The following is a 20,854-nucleotide window of genomic DNA, read 5'->3' on the forward strand; positions in this document are numbered from 1 at the left end:
TGGCATTTTATTTTGTTGTTTTTTTCATTAAACATAGTAAACGTATAAAAATCAAAAACTTTCTTGGGCGGTGATTTTGGATGCAGCGAACAGAAAACTTTTACATGAAAAAGTTTACCTTTTTCATGTAAAAGGCCATTTACCATTATTTTTCCACTAAATAAGAATAAATAACCAGTGCAAGGAGATTTTTTGGTAATAACTTTACTTAAGTTATTGGTAAATCTTTGGTAGAAAATTATTTTTGTAATTTTAAAAATTAAATGATTTAAATGCTCAAGAAGGATAACAAATTTCAAAGAACATATAATTACTTATGCCTAAAAGATAAGTGAACATACACCAATATCCGACCAGACAACAGAACTCTTTTTACAAAACAATTTTTAATAAAATATTAGGGCTTAGCCACCCTACTTACAAAATTAATTAGTTATTGCTAAGCAAAGGCTTATTATTTAATTTAACTTGAGAATTATTATTAATCGTAAATGAGATAATCCAATATTTCAATCTGATAATAGATTTTTTTGGAAATTTTTATCCTGAGAGTATTCTACTAAAAATTTGTAAAATTATTGGTTGTTTTGAATCAAGTCAGATATAAAAGATTCTAATGCTTCTCATGGGTCAAAATTTGTATCAGTGAGTGAAGTATGTCTTATATACATTTATATTATTTTCATAAATAATATGGCAGGGATTCTTTGATATTAATCAACTTCATAGATTTTAAATTTATATTCTTCTTGGAAAATTTGTAAGTTTGTTTCATTAACTAATTTTTTTTCAGGTTGTTTTTAAAAAACAAGAATAAATGGTGTTAAAAAGAATGATATACTCTGAAACTAAGAGAAGATGAAAGTGGAATGTTCCTGTTTAGACAATCTTATTTTTTTACATTTGTAAATTTCTGAAAGTACTTATCTTGCATTGTCATCACATAATATACTAATGACATGTGATGATATCGCGGATGTGCCTATACGTGCGTCTATTGGGTTCGTTGGGTAAAAACTTGATTACTAGAATCGGCAGTGAACTGGCGGACTGTTTAGTAGCGACAAAACAGTGTATAGTGTATAGACTATGTGGATGTTTTTGCAAGAGTACAGACGATGATGATGTTCAATCTGAAACACCAGTTACTTCACAGCCTGAATCTATACATCAACTGCAACCAGATGAATGTCCAGATGGTGAATATGACCTAAGTATGTTTTTTTTTTGTCAGTCATGAGATTTAAATGATATAAATTCTGTTTCTTTCTTTTTTACATTAAGCTATTTATTTATCCCAATTATTTCCTACAAATCATAGTACTAATCAATAGCTTCATATATTTTTATATTTGTCTTTTTACCTTTATCCTTCCTTCCTTCTTTCCTTACATGATTCAGGACTTCCATTCTCGCCCAGATATTTTTAAGAAGGTTCTGCTTCAAATTTTCTTCTTCCTTATATATCTTTTGATGGAAATTCTTTTTTCTATATACATAGTTTTCTTCTTCAATTACATTTTTTTAAATGTAATATTAACCAATTCAATAAAAAAGTAACTTCTTGATTTAACCAACATGACTTTTTTCATGTTCATATTCTCCATCGCATCAAATGATTTGGTTGATTTGTTATTTTATAGAGGAAGTTCCTCTAGTAGTCCTGTTGTAAACTTTTCCCACATAACTTGAATATAATATTATTTTTAACAAAAAATTTCATTTTCTACACAATAATTTAAAAATATATTTTTGTTTTTCTCATTATTTTAGCTTAATATTTAATTACTATTGTCTAATTTAATGCACTTTGATGTCATTTTGATATTTAAAGTATTTATATACAAAAATATTAACAAAAACATAGTTGATAAACTTCAAAAATGACATTTTTGCATTACAGAGTCTTAGTTCATAATCAGTAAGAGTTATTATTGGTTTTTTATGTTCCTTTTCTTGTTTTTATCAATATGTAGGTTTTCCCTTTGCATTTTTTGTAAACAATTTTTTTTTCATTCAAGCAGTACCTTTAATAGGCCTATACAATTTAGTTCTTTGTAAAATATATAACAGTCTTTAAAAAAAAAAAATTAATTTAAAAGAATAATATAGATAAATTAAGAATTAATAACTTTTCGTTTGTTTTTCTGCCGACTTAGTTGAAATCAAAAAATTATTTGATTGGTGCTTTTTTTTCAAAAATTAGTTTTATTGTTTCATTTAAATATGTACTTTTTCAAAAGTATGACAAAACAGTTTATCCCCTACTACATTGTAAAGACAATGTATATAATTTTTTTTTCTTAATGAAAAGGATACATTAATTTGTTGCTTTACACTCTTTAGCTCTTCTTTCATATAGTTGTGATACTTGCAAAGCAATAGTCTCTTTCAGAGTTATTTCTCTGAAAGTAATGATGTTTACTATGTAAACAGAGTGAAGGTGTCACTTGTTCAACTGAACATCTACTAAATTTTGTTGGTTGAGCATGCTAATGTCCAACAATTAATTCAGTTCATCGAAGATGGCTGCAATGGATCACTTCTCTCCTCACTTTACTCAGTCTGGGTTGTAGGCATTCTAAACATTGAATGTCTTTACTTAGTAAGAATGACTTTAGTAAGTCTGACATAGGCAATTAGAATTCCTATGCCAGATTCAGAAGTAACTTCTTCTACCTTGTGTCAGATCCTCTAAAACTTATTTGGTTACAGCACCTAACATGCAAAATACATTCATAAAACAATCTATTTCAGCATTACTAAATCCACATAAAGACTAAGAGAAAAAAAAACATATATAAATAATAACTAATCTAACAAGTCTAAGCTATCTGATTCAAGTATCCTAGATAACTAAATCAGAGAATAAAACTGTCATAGATTTATAATATAATATTTATTATAATATTCCCTTATATTAGGTACTTGATTTCTTTTTTAATTTTCTGAAAAAATTGTAATCAAAGGATTTTATTTCCTGTAGGATAACTTAGATCTATGCAGCATCACAGAATTTAAAAACAATTAATAATAAAAAAATATAGTTTTAGTTCATATTAATTCATAAAATTAAAATTATTATAATGAAAGAATATGAAATTAAATAATAAGTACAGAATAAAATAATATAAAATCAGTGCAGTATTTTAATGATGAATATTTGAGTATATAATTACTAAACATGTTACAAGAGTAAAGAAATTTCAAATTTATTTAACAAAATTAACTTAATGAGGAATTTTATCTTTTTTAAATATTAATATTATAGAGGCAAGTTTACTATATCATTTACTGAGATAAAACATATTTCTCTGTTATTTCGATAATTTTTTTAAATACATTTTTATTTGAATTTTTAAGTAATAATTTCTGATTAATTAGAGATTTCTTAAAAAGTTCTAAAACAACTTGTTCTAAACGTGGAAGAGAAAAAATAAAATAATAATACAAATTGAAACCCTCTTCTGTTTAGAAAGAGATTTTTTCTAAAATTAAATTAAAAAAGGGACTATCTGTGCCCTTCAAAAAGACATTGTTAGGTCTTAGTCTTACAACGTAAATTTATACATACATTTGGTCTCGAATGAAATCCCAGTACATTCAGTTTGTTTTAGATGTCAAACTGTTGATTTTAGAAAGAGTTCGAGTTTTACCTGAAAGCACTTCAGCTAAGTTTGGCTTTTAGTACACTCTTCTTTAATAGAAATAGTCATTGGACTTGCCCAAGAAAGTAGCTATCAGGAACAAACAGTGTCAATGTGACATTACAAACAAGTCAGTATGGCGTAGACACCCATTGTACCTATCTGAGTAAAAATGAAATTAATTAATGATCCCTTCTTCCTTGGACAAGGATTTCAAAAAGATATGTCAAACCACAGAGAAAAATTTCTTTGAAAGGCAAGATAGTTTTAAGGAGTTTGGAATGATGCTAGCCACTGTTTGAAGATATGAAGGTGGTTATCATGATGATAATCAGATGTTGTCATTGATCATACAAGTATTTGCAAAAGATGAATAAAACACACACTTTTATTATCTATGAAGAGAATAACATTTACCTTAGACAATATAAGAAATTGTGTATTTTCTCTAAAAGTCCATCTCATGCTACTGAGGTATGTGAGCTTGCAAATCTGTATCCTTCTTTTCTTAAATGTAAATCCTTATTTAAAATGAATTAAATATACATACTTTGTAGTCATCTCTTACATTCTCTTCAGTATAATAAATTTATGTAGCTATCAATCAATGTTTGACCACTCGACAAACCTACATCCTAAGAATTATACTAAACCTAATTAAGTAATAATGAAAATACTTTAATCTTAATGAATATCTTAACATTAAAAGTTTGGATATTGTAAATACTTATCCAGGGTTTTCCTCTTTTTACAATCGGAAGTCCTGAAATGGGAAATGATTCTGTGATTTCTTAAAAGCAAAATTAACTATTAATTTTAAATTCTTGTCGATTTACCTCGGACGAAACAGTGAAAGAAGCGGTGCATTCCTGGCTCGCAGCTCAATAGAAAACCTTCTTTTATGAGGACATCAGGAAGCTTGTGCAACGATAGACCAAGTACGTTGAAGTGTAAGGGGACTATGTTGAAAAATGATGTACATGTAAGTTATTATGATAACAATATCGTGGTAATTGTTTTGGATTTTTGTTTGCCGAGAAAACTTGCAAACGTCTTTAAATGAAGCCCAAGCTGTACTTTCTACATTATTTAACATTGATTTAAATACATTATATTTGACCAACTCTCTTATTTGAGGACCAACAAATATTCCTTCTTTAATTTTTACTTCACTTACATTCAGTAATTTCTGCCTGATGTACAAAATCCGGGACTAACTTCTTCATTGCTTTTACAAAATTTTTCATTAGTCCTAGCTTGATATGGAGAAGGGGGAAAAACATTTTTTTTGGGTTCAACTAAGGACTCATGAATAATATTTTTCCCATTTGGAGTTATCTCGTTTCTTCCACTCTTACATAATGTCTATCCCTAGCTTGGCTGTCTCATTTGCAAAGAAAACACATGTTCTTAGTATAGCCTAACTCTATGCCTAAGAAAATAGCTATAACTTTCAAATCGCCACATATGTTTTTTATAATTTATTTTTTCAAGAACGTCTTTCATCACATCGTATGTCTCTTTCAAATTAATACCGTAAGCGATTGGTATCAAAGGATATTTGTTACCGTTGTGTAATAGAAACACTTTTAAACAATACTTGGACGAATTTATGAAAAGGTGCCAGCCCTCAGGTTTATGAACTTGTCCTAAGTGCAACATAAGCTTATCAATATATGTGCAATAAACCAAATTATTTTCATCAATAAAGTACTGAGAAAGTTCTTTTTTTTTGGCTTCAAAGGCCTGAAATTTTTGTATTTTTTTGAAGTAAATTCCAACCTTGCAGCCTTGATCCTAACAGTTGAGCTTGATTTTTTGATAAATTTAAATTCCTCACAAAGTCATTTAATTTAACTTGTGATATAAGATGTGGCTTATTGGAAAATAATTCAAAATCATTGTTGTTTTCATCAGTACTGCCTAATTCTTCATTGCTGCTTTCAAAACATACATTGACAGGTGGCTCAGGAACTGGAATAATTTCACTGTGAGGTACAGGCCTGATTGTAGATTGCAATGAAGAATATTTTACAGTATGTTTAGATTTTTAGAAATTCCAGACAACAAAAGTAACAATCGGTTACATGATTCTTTGGTTCATGCCAAACCATACGTACTCCAAATAACAAAGCCTTCCGTGTACCTTTCAGCCATCCTCTTAAATATACAGAACAATTAGTGCATACTATTTGAGGAGCCCACGCCTTATCCTGATCACCAATTTTACACTGAAAGTACAAATGATATGTTTTTTTAATTAAAGGTGTAATGTTTTTTTCTATTTGGCTTTACGGTAAACTCACCACATACATAACAAAAAGCATCCACATCATTTACACAATTTCAAGGCATTATGACACTGTACTTTAACAAACTTGACAATACGACTGAACAAAATTAATTCATTCCTAAATCCAGTGCTTAATACAAAAAACACAGCTATGTCTTCAGCTACATGTTTTGACCTGCATAGACATAATTAATCTTGTCCATGAAGGCTCATACTTGATGTCATAATATATGACTATGATATGATTTAATTCTTTGTCTAGTATTGTTTATTTATAGCTTACAAATTATGTTATTAAACATTAAAAAATGAGCTAACAAAATACAATATAGGAGCTTAAAATGCTAACTATACATTGAAAAATGTATAATTAAATTTAAACAGTTTTCAAAAATGGTGGGTGATAGATTCTGGGTTCATATTTGTTTTCAGCATCAAAAAACAAATTAAAATCATGTATTCCAGGAAACAAAAATTATGTTTATCAGTGTAATTAATATGGATTCTATGATCACATCTATTATTTCATATTATTAGCTGTATTTTGTGAAGTTATTTTCATTAAGGTTTTATGCCAGTTTCCCTTGATTTATCAAGACAAATTCTGAGCAATTCATATCTTTATTTGTGGAATAGTATATCTACCCATTCCTGACATGATCTATACAATTTATCATTATATAGCAATCAGAATAAGATTTATTTATTTAATACGTGCAATGCACCAAAACCAAATATAACTTTGCAGATAGCTTCTCATTTAGCAATAGATACTAATTTCATCCATTTACTTAGTTTCCATTACTTTCAACTATTCTCAAGATAAATTCTGCAATAGGTACTACATCATCGACATTATGTTAAACTCTACCAAACTGTTAGCTAATAAAAATTATTTTACACGTTTATATACATATATATTTTTTTGTTTTTTTGTTTTAGCTGCTGAAATAGGACACCAAGCATGGTTTCACAGAGTAGATAGAAGAACTGCACAAGAGATGGTTCGTAATGGTTAGTATCATATGTTACTGAAGATAATGTATTATATCTTTTCTTAATGAAATACATGAAACGCATATTATTAAGTTTATAATTGAATTTTTTTTGCAGTCGGGTATTTTTTTGCAGGGTATTTAATTGCAATGTATGTACAATGTACATACATTGCAATTAAATACAGATTCTTAAAATAAACAACAGAAAATCTACTAAGAATTCACTGAAAATATAATGATTAAGCTCTTTTTACCAAAAGTTGGTTTAAATTTAATTTTTACTTAGATTTTAAATTATTTTAAACCTTACTTCTGTTTATTGTAACAAAGCTTATCATGTATCTTCTTGAATTCTTATTTTGTGAATATTTAATATAGCTAGGCCCTGCCCATGGTAATATAAACATCAAATTTTTTTTATTTTTTTTTATTTATATGGGAATATAGCAATAATTAATTATTGGAATTTGTATAATCTCGTTGGATAGTTATTGTGATATATTATCTTTAAATAACACTTTGAAAAAGCTTAGGATTATAGCGAATCATTGTGTAGATTATATTTAATTGCTTAATTTATGGATGCAAACCATATGAGACAATAAAGATAACATAATATCTGCATATAATTTATTTATATATATGTATATATATATATATACAATTCAATAGTAATAGAATAACTTGTTTTTAAATATATTCTCATATTTTTCAAAATTCATTTATTTTGTTGGAATACGTTTTTAACGATAGCTGATTTTCAACTGTAAAAAATAAAAATCCCATGTAATAAAAAGCATCAATGAAAGTTTAATCAACATCAAGTTAAATTTGGACATCGTGCTTATGGCAATAATAAATTTAATTTAAATTACTTTAATCTTTTTTCCTTTACGAATTAATACACCACAGATTTTTCTGAGCTTATGCAAGCGTAAATGAAAATAGAAATTAAGTAGCAAATGAAAAATATAGTGCCTGACTGAGATTCGAACCTGGGACCTCTGGATGAAAAGGCCGAGACACTATCACTCTCCCACAGATGTCATTTTCTTTTACAGATATATTTAAATATATATAGTAATTATTTTATATATGCAATATAATATACTTTCAGTCTCCACAAAGGACAGAATTGAAAAAACTTGATAAATCTTTAACAACATCTAAAAAAAATCTAGAACAAATATTTGTTCAGTCAAGAATGAAAAAAATTTTTTTTTAAATGTAAAAAGCTGTGTTAGCTTTTTACATTTTATATAAATTGTGTACATATGTGTAAATTGTAAACAGTTTAAGAATTTATAAAAGATATCACTGTGAATGAGCTTAGGCCTGAAAGCATTTTGATGAAGTAAAAAAATTAAAGGTAAAAGTGTTTCTCTAATTCTGAGCCTTGTGGATACTGAAAGAATATTATATTGTATAAATATCAAACATCTCTGCTTCTATAAATTAATAACTTTTCATAAAAAATCTACTCCGCAAAGTACTTCACAGAGATTATAAAAAGGGAAAATAGCAAGTAAAGATTAACTATATTCTGCTACTAGAATGCAATTTTTTGAACTATTTAATTTACTAGCTGAGCAAGTTAAAACCAAACCGAGCTGGCTTGACCTGCAGTTAATCTAGTGCCACTAATACTGTTACTAATAATGTCACTACTCTCATCTGTTGTTGTCAATTGTAAACTGTTTATTTCATAGTATAGATTCATTCTTTACAGTTGTGTTTTTCTAAAATTTTTTATTCGAGTGAGAAAGGGATTGCTATAATGAAAGCTTTTGTGTGTGCTGGAGTTTCAAAATGTCAGTATCCCAGTAAAGAGTAGCATACACAATTTCATTAAAAAATAGCACAGAGTAGGGTCAGTTTCAAATGCATAATGACATTCCATTAGAACTCCAGAAGTGTAGCTGATATTCCAAAGAAGAATTTTTACCAGTTCAAAAAACCCATACGTAATTTATCACAATAAAGTGGTGTAAATTACCATCTTGTTGATTCTCATGGTATAAGTTAATTATTGTGACTGGTTCTCAAAAGCATTCCCTATGAACAGATAGACCTGATCCTGTAGTTGAATTCTCCCTGTAAAACAACCTTAAAATTCAAAACCATACAAAATTTTCTAAGCAAGCTCATTACAGGATTTGAAACATGATGCATTTTGCATGATCCACAAACATAACATCATTAATAAGAATGGAAATTAACATCATCTTTAAGGTTATAGAATTTTTTTTCGGGTAGGAGAAAAAGAAAAGTTATGTCAGAACCTTTCTCTGATGTCTAAAGAATTTTACACAACAAACTCATTCCAGATGGTCAGGCAGTGAACAAGATAATTAATTAATTAAGTTTCCTTCACTATTTGTGGGATACAGTAAAAAAGAAGTATCCTGAGGAAACAAAGAATGCGATTTTTTGCTTGATAGTGCAGAGGCACATCAATTCATGCTTGTCAAAGAGTTCCTGTCACGACACAATGTAACAATTCTGGAGCATTCATACTCTTCTGATTTGTCATTAGCTGATTATTACTTGTTTCCGCACTTAAAAAATGTTACAAAGCAGAAAGGATACAAGAACCACCAATAATGTGATGGTTCACTTAATGAAGCAACTGAGCATATCTAAATTTGGGTTCCAGGAAATGTTTCCAATAATTTTACACACATTGGCAGAGGTGTGTAGTTGTCAAAGGAGACTACTTTGAAGGAAATGTACTCTAAAAATTTTTAAATTTAGCAGTTCTTGAAAAATAAATTAATTCCAAGAACTTCTTTAAATTTGTCTTGTATAACAGCAAATTATTGTACTACTGATACATCTAACATTTTCCTTTTTATAACCGATTGAATCAGAGTTAAATTAAATATAGTTCATAGTTTGCTATATAGTTTTGGCTTTGTATGTCATAAAAGAATAATAATAAGCATTACTTCGTTACATATTTCAGAGTGAGTGAAATGTGCATCTAGTAGTTCATAAATTTTGCAGTTTGATGCTTTACTATTAGGTGAAACTATATGTGTATAAATTTTATATTCATTGCTTTTATATCTGTTAGATAGGGGTAATGAAAAGTTTTGATGAAGAGGAAGTTTTTAATTTCCATCCTATTGCTACTAACAGGTTGAAAATGTACTTTATATTAAGTATTATGTTTACAGAATGATGAATGTTACGTCTGAAAGAAATACAGGCCACACTCTCAAAGTTCCAAAAACATATTTGTATCTGGAAATATTATGTACATACTCTTCTTAAAGGAATTATTTCCCATATTGTGATCACACTGTATTCAACAATTTATTCAGTTTACTGCTAGGACTATTATATTATGATATATTCCATTGTAAGTTTTTCAATTCCACCAGAATCTAATGATATAGCATATAGAAGTAAAATCATCATTTTCATATTAAAACTTAAACAATTTAACAAAGAATAAAGAAGATTTAATTTTGTTACATACTCAATTCACCTACAATAATCAGGAATTTCTGCTTCATATTACTGCTTCAGGTGACCCTCATATAATATGAAACCTCTCCTTTAAATTCTATGTCTTCTACATTTTGTCTTGAACATCTTTTGTTTTTATAATTAATTGATAACAAGACAAGTTATAAATAGTTAAGTTCATGTTTACACATATGTATATTAAAGTATACAGACAATTATGTGCAAATTGTTGTACACGATTCATAATACGTTGTACGATTCTTACAAATAGCTGTAAAGATTTCTTTATTTCCACAAAAAAGAGGTTCAACTTTGGGATACAAAAATGCTATCGTAAATTCATCTGACTGGGCAGCTTTTTTGCTTTTGAAAAATGTAAGCGATATATAGACCCAAAGAGTGTGGTTCCAAGATGAACATGCAACTACCCTTATTGCAATGTAGACTTTACTTGATATGTTATCACTATGTTGAGACCATAGTTGTGCATATAAAGAGTTGAAAGGTATATGAAAAATATAATTTATAAAGATTATGTTTAAGGCCAAGAAACTTACTATGCATATAATCAAATTAATCCAAGGTAAAAAATGCTTGTTTTTTGATCAGTAAATCACTCCATCTTGAAATAAAATTATTTTATTTTTAGAAATTTTATAAACTATGTGGTTATCCAAAGGCACTTAGATTAAAATGTAGACAGGAAAATAGTGTTAAACAATTTTAGACTTTTGTTTGGTATAATTACAAAGTAGTTGTAGGCAACCTGACGTTAAGAATAATTTAATCCCATAATAGTTAAAAATAATACTGTTGCACATCAGCATGCCATACCCATTAAAATCCAAGTGACATTCAACCCTACAAATGACTTTTTCACTCTGTTCTCTGTAGGTAAAGTAAAATCATTACTTTCAAAAAAAAAAAAACCATGAATTGTTACCTCTTGGTGCACAGGAGGCATACTTGTCACAACCATAATACATTTATATAAATTAACAATTGATGTACCACTTTCTGCTGATATAGCCTTTTCTGCTGAGAAATAATGAATTGTACACCTCTGCTCAAGAGTTGATTAAAAAACTAGTTTTTCATAAAATAAAAATATGTAGCATATAAAATATATTAAATAGTATTTTATAGTTGAATTTTATTATTATTTTATTATTCATTGAGCAACTTTAATTGTTCCATAATAGTTACATTGCATTATACTCAGTTTTATTTACTAATTACTGTTTAGGAGGCCAAGGTTGTTTTCTTGTGAGGCCATCTGGATCTGGTAACTTTATGGCATCGGCATAGACCTTTTAACATTCTTATTCGACATAGAGAAGATGGTCTATTTGCGCTTGGCACACGTAAACAAAATGAACCAGTAAGTATTTGTTTTACTTATTATATTGTCAACTTCCTATATATATATATATATATACATATATAATCCTATATATATAGATATAGGATTATATATATTAAAGTTGGTTGGTATAATTTATACAAGTGGCTAATGAGCGAAGGGACCAAACAGCTCCAGAATAAAAGCTCCACCCCTACCCAGTGTCAATGACCTTTTTACAGGAAGTATAAGTGGTAAGGGTTTGGGGCACTATTGTCCTAGGAGTGAGAACTCACCCTCAAAGTTGGAAGAAACTTCTATAGGAAGGCAACAGAATACTAATACTTTTCCTAATCAGGCATTACGGTAATGTCTTCTTTTGTTAAATATTCCAGAAGAAAATGACTTCCTGTTTGAATCTTCAGGGAAAGCAGCATAAAGAATGTCATAGAAAAAATACAGCATTGAAGATAGGTACATGGAATGTGAGAACATTATTGCCATCAGGTAAGTTGAAAAACTGAGATAAAAATAACAAAATTGTTATAGTAGGGATAAGCGAGGTAAGATGGGAAGAGGAGAGTTGGAAAGTGATGAAGTTATAAGTGATAAAGTGATTAATCAGGAATTGAAAGAGGAAAAAACAGAGTAAGCTGTAAATCTTTAAACAATTTTACTTTTACAGTTTTAAGCTGTAAAAAACAGTATAGCAAGAAGAATATAAAAAGAAACTTATCTGAATGATAAGTGATGGCTTTTAGGATTGGGAATGCTGCCAAAAGACCTATAGTTCCTGCCAATGTCGGAGTATAAAGCCGAAGATATTGAAAAGATGTACAATAACATTGAGGAGTTATTAGAAATTGAGTATGATTGCTGTAAAATAAATATAGAAGATTAGAACGCAGTGGTGAAAGAAGGCGAAGATGGAAAGACAACGAGCAAGTTCGGATTGGAAACACAAAATGAAAGAGGAGACAGGCTGGTTCAATTCTGTCAAGAGAAGAATTTGTTCATTACGAATACATTTTTTTAAGAATCATAAACAAAGAAGATATACTTGGAGAAGACCAACAGATGGCTTTCACTTTCAGATAAATCATTTTTTGGTTGAAAATAGATAAAAGAATGCTGTTAAGAAGAAAAATGGGTTTCCAAGAGCCAACAATGAAGTGATCATATTCTATTAATGATGGAAAAGAAAAGAAAATTAAAAAGAATTCAAACTGCAATGAAGGTGAAGAAATCAAATATAGAGGGAATATAGAGGACATGGGGGAGAGTAGAAGTGGGTGAAATGATGACAAAGGTAGTTAGGTACTTACTCAAGGTCCCATTTACCTTGAGTAGTTACTCAAGGTAAATGGGAAAATGAACCGGCATTGGAAATGTGGCTAAGGATAAAATCATCTATGAGGAAAACTACAGAGAAAGGAATCATGTTCTGTAAAGGCACCCAGGCAAAGAAACCTTGGGTAATACCGGAAACAATACAAAAAATGTAAGAAAAAATATAAAAGTAAAGAAGAAGAATACAATAGAGCAATCTATCGATAACTGAATTATGAATTAAAGAGAGAGAGACACATAAAGCTAGGAAAAGGTGGCTAAAAGAAAAAAATAAAGACATAGAAGATTAAAAGAAGTATGATGTTGTATAGAAGATAAAAATCACCACATGGGTTAGAAGAAATCCTGCTTAGAGAGTGAGAGAAACTGAGAATGATAGTAAAAGTGTTCATAAAGAAGATGAAATAAACTTACCTTTGAGGGATGGCTGTTCATTTTGTAGAACAATTCGTTTGAGGATGTAAACTCCTTTTTCATCATCCATCCTTTATTCTGTGAGCGTCAGCCCTAACCGAGTATACCAGGATCAGACCCTGACAGCCATCCCCAGTTGATCTGGTGGGGATTAACAAAAGGACTGATAGCTTTATTTCCTCTCTAGTGCTTTGGAATAAGCCCAAAGGCTAAAGTACCAGCACTTAATACGAGTATATTGTGATATCAGTATCCATTTAATTCAGGCACTAACAAAATATGACAATTTATTGGTATATGCCATCATGATGAAAATAGCCATTAGCTTCCTGCAGATGAGAAAGGTAATATGAGTTCTCACTCATACTTTTATTTTCAAGGTGGCATCATTTCTTTATTCATGCTCATATGCACAAATAAATAGTTTTCTCATTCTTTTTTCTTTTGCAGTCTATTTTCTTATGTGATAATTCAATATCATTGTGACATTAAGCTATTAATGAGGCTTTTGCTAAAATACAAATGTCCATTTTATTTTTGCACAAGAGATCACTGTCTGAAACAATTTAAATAGAAAAGTGCTTCATTGCCTTTCTGGCAAACTACACCACCTAATCATATTGAAAATATATGATACAAATTTCTGGAAGCACTATTAATTTCCCTCCATAGGTCTACGCTGTCTACAGCAAGATTATAAAGGGAAAGTATAGCAATCTGTCAAAATTTTTGCTATCATGGTATTTACAAAGTTGACGCTGAAATACCCCCGTAGTCGAAAAAACGCAAAAATAAGTACCAGAAAATTTTCAGAAGATCTAAGTACACGTGTTGGCCTGTATTTTTATTAATATTTCCAGACTGGTTTAACATAAATTTTCTGAAAATCGTTAAAAAAATTATTATATAGGAGCATTCATAGCGTTTTACAAAATTAAGAAAGGTAGAAAGGTAAGTTTCACAATTTTTAATTTTGACTTTTTGCATAACGATCATAAAAAAAAAATGTATACATTTTAAATCAACTGGAATTAGGGATGAGAAATATTCAAAATTGTTTCTAAACAGTTTTTGCATAAATCCTTTGACAAAGTTGAAAGTTGGCACAAATATTTTACTAAACATATTCCAGCTCTATCTTAATTTCTGATCCTATCTTCGCATATTTTTTTTTTTTGTTTTTAATAACTATACTTTTTTAGTCTCGTTAAGTAACATTTCGCCAATTTCAACCAGCTTAATAAACTAAATAACCACTCAAATAAATAAACTTTTAAACACCCCAATTTTCTGTTTGTCAATTTTCTTAAACTTTTCAAGATTGAAAATCTTACTTGAGGAGCAGACTTTCTAAACCCAGTTCTGCACACTATATTATAAGATGTTGATAAAATGGAAAAAATTATTTAAGCAAAAACCCACACTCTGAAAATTCAATTTAAAAAAATATAATTAAAATAAGAAAAATCTTATATTAGATTACTAATTTTTAAAAACTTTTTGGGTAAGTTGAAAAAATAAAATGAACATACTGTTTTTGAATGTCACTGAATTTTTAATGGGAATTTAAAGAAAAAAATTTCTTTAGTGAAATTCAAATAATAAACAATTTAAATTTCAAAACAATATTTTTATTCTATTACAAAAATAATTTAATTTCATAATTCTATAATGAAAAAATGTAAACTTGTTAACTAACACGTTTACAGAATATACAAAAAATTCTTAAGTTTTATTCCTTTTTTTCTTCACACAATTGCATCCTTCCTCGCATGTACGTTTTCTTATACCATTTCAAATCCTATATTTATTTTTTTATTTGAAGATCATTGGCTGATTGGGATTTTTTTCAGCAACACTGTTCTTAATGAAAATGACTTTCTTAGATTGTCCGAGTTGTAGATAGTACAACTCAGACAAGAACTTTACTTGGTATTACTGTACTTTTACAGTAATAACCATCCTTTGTTCTAGATTTTTTTATGAATATTCTTTTTATCTTTTGTATCCCTGACAGAATTTTACTTCACTTGAAATATATATTTAAAATGTTCCTAATTTTTTTCACTCATTAAATTTTTTATAAATTTGATTGTACTTTTTTAAATTTAGAATTACTTCATATTTTCTGAGTTTTTTCTCTACCTTACCAAATACTCTCTACAGACAGAAATGAATAACCCCTTACAGTAAAATGTAATATTACAGTTTTATCACATTTTGTTGCATTACAAATTTTTTATTCTCTTCCCCACAATCACCTGCAAATAAGAACTATAGAGACAAGATTTAAATTTCTTCCAGTTATAAAATTTACTAATGCAGATGAGATTTCTTTTCAATCTCTTCCATATTCACTTTTTAGGCTTTGTAAAAATATGGTGTAGTGTACTTGCAAGATTATGCACAAAAAAAGAAGACCAAAAAAATTAGAAAAAAAACAGTTAGTATTTCTAAAATGGTGGGCTGGTTAAACTTTTTTGTATTCTACTTGTAAAATTTAAAAAAAAATCTTAGTAAAAATGGCAATTTCTCCTTCATTCTCCTCGTTCCCCAATTTGTTCCCCATTTTTTCATAAAAATTTATATCTCTAGTTCAGATAGACAAATCACAGTAATGATTGGTAAGCATCTTAGTAATAAAGTTTTAAAATTAGAAAAAAATCAGGAACCAAATACCTTTGCAAATTACAAAATGGTGGCCATGTTTTTTTGCAATCCGTTATATATATTGCTGTAAATATTAGTTTTTATCAAAATTTTTGTTATTTGCTAAAATATTAGGTCTTGTTTTGAACAAAATGTCTTTTTTTTTTAATTTGTTAAAAAATAATCAAGTTATGGCAGAAAATTTATGTTGCAATTTTGTGTTTTCATGTCCTCCACTTTACACTCAATTAGATTAAATTTATTTTTTTTAATTCTTGTTAATTGTAATATTGTAAATTAGTATCAAATTAGGTAATAAATTTTTTCACAATAATGGACCTAATAATTTAAAAAAATAAAACTAATTATCCGAGATTGACACCATTTTTGTAATAAATTCCTGATTTTTTGCTTATTTAAAAACTTTATTACAAAGACGCTTACCAAATATTAATGTGATTCCTCTATCCAAACTTGAGATAAAAATTTTTATATAAAAATAACAAAATGGGGATTGGGGAGAACGAAGGAGAAATTGCCATTTTTACTAAGATATTTTTGTTTAGTTTTACAAGTAGAATCTGAAAAAGTTTAGCCAGCCCACCATTTTAAAAACACTCTGTATCCTGGATTTGGGTTTCCTGTGACTGACAAGTGTAATTTTTGTGTTAGAAAAAAATGCGATTAGCTAGCAGATGAGGCTGAAATAAAAAATACTTTACTAGATGAGTACTATAACCAGTAGTATTTATAAGAGTACTATAACCATATCTAGGAAATTGAAATGATCCAAATGGAAAAATAGGCTCTCCTGTTTTGATATGCAGCAGTTGCAGGAACTGCCTAAAATTCCAGTTACAGTATTCATACTAAACTATACAAAGCAACTGTCCTTTTTTTTTGTGTGTGATCTGGGAAGTACACCATATTTTACATAGCCTTAAAAGTGAATATGGAAGAGATTGAACCATCACAATGCACAAGTGAGTTTCTGTTGGATTCCTAGCCACAGTGGGATTCCGGGTAATGAACGTGCAGATTCGGCTGCTAAAGACGCATGCTTCAACCATCCTTCACTACATGTGTTACTGCATCCAACTAGCTATGTATAACTCACTCTTTACGCCAAGTGGCAAGATGACTGGACGGCTACAGTAGATAAACTCCAACACATAGGACTGAGTTGCCACATGATTCCTCATACAGGAACATTCATCGTGAGGAAATGGTCCTCTGCCAATTGCGAATAGGTCACATGAGAGTAATAACAGGTATCTGATGCCAGCAGTAAATGTACTAGTATGCATACGAAGGGACTGCCGCTTAACAGTGAGCCACATCCTAGTGAATTACATTAGAAATTGCAATGACAAAGAAGTTTTGGGTTTAAAGTGTTTGTATTTTAGATACTTAATAGTAGTGTTTTATTATCTTTTTATATTCTATTTCATTTAAAATATTTATTTTTTCGGTTATCAGTGTTTAATGTTTAGTTTAAGCTTTTTTATTTTGTTTTTCATATCTTAATTTGTTTTTAAATATCTAGTGTAAGTTTAAAAGTTTCTAATATATTTTGCTTTTATATTTTCATTTTCCAGGCGAAGAAAAACAAACGTTTTTCACCCTAAAGATGGGGAATAAATTTTCAGGAAAACATTTCTAAAAATATTCATGTATAGGTTAAGCTTAATAAATATACTTCAGCTAAACTTCTCTACATCTAACATCCCTTCCTAAAGGCAATTTTCAAGTAGAAAAAGAAAATTTTCAAAAAAAATTTCTGCATTTTAGGTTAGGGATCTATATATTTTTTTAAATAATTGAAGAAATTTCTTGATATACTTTAAAACAACATTTGAAGGATATTTAAACAGAAGGGATATAGATAAAAATGAACAAATTTAAATAGAAGGGAGATAGATCAAAATGAACAAAAACATTCAATTTTATGAGGTGGGGGGTTTACTTAAGATTTTTTTGTTTATATATGCAAAAAATTTGCAAAAAGTATTTTGTAAAGTGTCCCAGTAAAATCTTTTTTTTCCAGTGTCAAAATTGGTTTCTTTCTTGACATTCCCACTTTTGAAAAGAAATTAATATGAGCAATGCCCCTTATATAGAAATATTTGAGCCAAATTTGAATAAAAATGGTTCGGTAAATCTTGAAATATAAGGCCACAAGCAATGCTACACGCATGTTTTTTTGGTTTGTATAAGCTAGTTGGACCCAAAATGTAGTAAAGATTTGCAAAAAAGCCTGATCCGATTTTTGACACGATTCCCATACTTTTCCCTTTATTTAGCTATTTTAGTTGTATTTTGCCTTGAAAGTATAATCAGCAAGGAATAACTTTTTTACCAATATCAGAACTGCAGCTCAAATAATATTAAGAAAAGGCGAATATGTGTCACACACAAGAATCAAAGTAGCTATTTTTTTTAATATAAATGTATTATTTCAGGCATTTGCTTCAGTTGAAGAACTAGTCCGAAATTATCATATGGAGGAATTAATACTATTCAGTCGAGGTGAGAGAGCTGGAAAAACATTACTAACTTCTTCTCCTGTGTATGAAGAATCTGGTTTTTAGGATAAATGGATTTTTTTTTAAATCTTTTATTTTAAAATAATTTGAAATACAGGATTTAAATACGCTATGATTATTTATATATTATTCATCTATGAAACAATTTTATGTTGAATATTGTGATATAAATCTTACATTTATAATTTTGTTGAAAATAAATAAAATTAATTTAAATATGTAATTTAATTTAATTAATTAGTGCCAACCTCCGTAACTGAATAGGTAGTACTCAACATTTTGTACATTGGTCCTGGGTATGAATCCAAATTAAGCACCTTTTCTACACTACCAATTTCATCAGGTTGATGACCACTCTTTTCTAAAGTAATAGATGGTGGTGGTAGTAGTAGTATATTATAGTTCAGAATATATAATTTTGAATTCCTTTTTTCTGATGGAATTCCTTTTTGATGCTTTACTGATGGAGATCTGTACTCTTATTGCACTGATTGTTTCATAATGCTGTGATTAACTATTGTAATTTTCAACACTATTATCCTCTATCTTTCTTAAGATATTTTCAGATAATTGAACAATTTAAGTGTTTTGGAGTGATAATGACAAAAAAATTATTTGTTTTAAATATTTACTATATAAATTTAAAAAGTACATTTATAAAGGAAAATTAGGTATAAAGACTTGTATTTGACAGTACAGTCAGTAAAATATTACTTAATTTATGAAATTAAAAAAATAAATAAGTAAAAATAGGCAAGTGAAAATAGTAAGTAAAAGTAAAACTTTTAAATAACCCTATATAGATTTAAGTACATGATTTCTTTTCGTAAGACAATAGTCGTTTAGTGTATGCCCTAATAACTCAAAAACTACTTAAGCGATTTAACTGAAAATTCCATAATTACTTATTACTAGCAGACCTGGCAATGCTTCGCTATTGTTAGATTTGAGTATATATATATATATATATATGTAATTAAATGAACGCAATTGAAAGTTTGATAAAACATTAAAAAACTGAACATTACGAACCTCACAAAATTTAACCTTTCAAACCACTCTAGACTTAATTAAAACCACTCTAAATATAGTAGTCGGTGGAAAATAACTTTTTAACAAAAAGAGAAATGGCTGCAAAATCATCACAATTAATACTGAACATTACGGAAATTCACAAAATGTTTACCTTTCACTTTATAAAAGTCAGAATGTAAATTAATCCGAATGTCAAAACAGCTTTCAATAGCTTTAAATCATCTCCGGACAACGCTGACCGTTTTGCAAAAACCCGCCCTTAAATCGGTCCGGTAGATTTTTAGTCTGTAGCGGATACACATACGAACATTGTCTTTTATATATATAGAAGGTCTGTTTGTATATTTGTTTAGTTAATATCTCGACACCTAGCGCTCCAATCCAAAAATTAAATGGAAAATTTAACCTTTCCCTTTTTCCTTTCTCTCTATTTCATTTTTCGCAAAGTATTTCTTTTCACATAACTAATAAAGATTCTGAATACGAGCCAAATCGGACCATAAACACAATTTTTCTAAATATCTCGACCCCAACGCCACCTTGCGGGTCAACACCGTTTATCGCAATCGGTAGAACGGTTTAAGAAGGCATAAGAGATACAGACAGACAAACATCAATTATATATATATTGTTCCGGTAGTGTTTACATGTTATTAGAGTTTATCGTTCGTTTGTTATTTTGTTTCTGTTGTTAACTACAAAAAGTACTCAAACACCAAATATTTAGTTTAAAAACTGCAACTCGTCCAGGAAGAGATGAAAAAATCACGTGCGAGTTTATTTTTAAGGTCGGGTAACATTTGTAGGTTATGCCAAATTTCAAACAATGTTTTTCTAATTTAACATTACACACATTTAATCATATTAATATGTCGATAAGTTTAACCCACTGTTTTTTATATTAATGTAGTTGTATATGAGAATATTTTACCTACAACGCAAAAGCTTTATCGTAGGTAGGGGTATCACATTATATTTAGAGAAAAAAAGAATAAAAACTATCTTCTTACACACACCCAGATTTCTTCAGTTATCTCTTCCAGCACTCCCCCCACACACACACCTACCTGCAGAACACAATATTTACACCAACCATGTATATATGA

The 20,854-nt window shown here is 28.9% G+C and overlaps 1 pseudogene; it reads left to right on the forward strand.

The window, feature by feature from the left end:
* Nucleotides 1–796: 796 nt before the first annotated feature.
* Nucleotides 797–18,864, forward strand: LOC142320100 (uncharacterized; annotated as a pseudogene).
* The last annotated feature ends 1,990 nt before the right edge of the window (nucleotides 18,865–20,854 follow it).

Source organism: Lycorma delicatula, chromosome 2, assembly GCF_047948215.1.
Source record: "Lycorma delicatula isolate Av1 chromosome 2, ASM4794821v1, whole genome shotgun sequence".
Taxonomy (NCBI): Eukaryota; Metazoa; Arthropoda; class Insecta; order Hemiptera; family Fulgoridae; genus Lycorma; species Lycorma delicatula.